Source organism: Callorhinus ursinus, unplaced genomic scaffold (genome assembly GCF_003265705.2).
Source record: "Callorhinus ursinus isolate GAN/ISIS: 27379988/994484 unplaced genomic scaffold, GSC_fseal_2.0 scaffold18, whole genome shotgun sequence".
NCBI lineage: Eukaryota > Metazoa > Chordata > Mammalia > Carnivora > Otariidae > Callorhinus > Callorhinus ursinus.
In genome coordinates this window covers 21168181-21169213 of record NW_027397080.1, presented here as the reverse complement: position 1 = coordinate 21169213, position 1033 = coordinate 21168181, and positions in this window count along the sequence as shown.

The window sequence follows — 1033 nt, the reverse complement described above, 5'->3', positions numbered from 1 at the left end:
AGAGCAGGACCTGCCCATCACAAAGACATAAATCTTCAACACACATTCTAAACGTGTTTCAAATACCTTTCAACATGACCCTGCAAACAAACAGAATCGAGGCAGCTTACGGCTTGGCCATTAGCTTCTTTTTCCTTACCGGCCAAGAGGAAAGATTTATGTAACAGGATGATTGAACACCTGTCCAGTCATGATTTTAGCTCTAAGGGCTTCCAGCATAAGGTGCACGCTGAAGTTCTGAGAGAGGGGGTGCGGGGCAGCTTGGCTATGTGGCTGCATGATGCCTTTTATTATTATTTTTTTAAAGATTTTTTAATTTACTTGACAGAGAGACACAGCGAGAGAGGGAACACAGCAGGGGGAGTGGGAGAGGGAGAAGCAGGCTTTCCACTGAACAGGGAGCCTGATGCGGGGCTCGATCCCAGGACCCTGGGATCATGACCTGAGCTGAAGGCAGACGCTTAACGACTGAGCCACCCAGGCGCCCCTCCATGACCCCTTTTAGAAGACTTGTGGAAAAGATTCCATGGCATTCACTCACATAGAGTTTTTTTTCTAATTACAAAGAATACTACAAAGCATTTTACCCCAGTGACGTTTATTACTGCTTGATCTTCAGTGTGGGAGGGTAAACAAGGCAGCAAATACTGCCCCCTTCTAAGAGACGGGGAAACTAAGACAAAGCAAAGTAACTTTGCTTAGTTTCAAGGTAAATGGTAGAATCATCTGGAACCAGGTGACACGACTTCTCAAACTTGCCATTTCAACACCTACCTACACATGTATGTGCTGTACCGACCAGCTGGCAGACTCCTTGGCCCAATTAACAGCCAGACCTAAAAACAAAAGGTCTGGCGTGTAGGAGATGGAGAGGCAGTTTTGTGTGTGTACTAGACTCTTGACCTGGCACGGAGTCCGTGAAATATCTAAGTGCTAAGATGTATGAATGTTTACAGTTTGTATTTTAACGAACAAAGCATCCCAATAATGCTGATGATCAAATCCCCAGCAATACTGGGGTCCACACGATGTC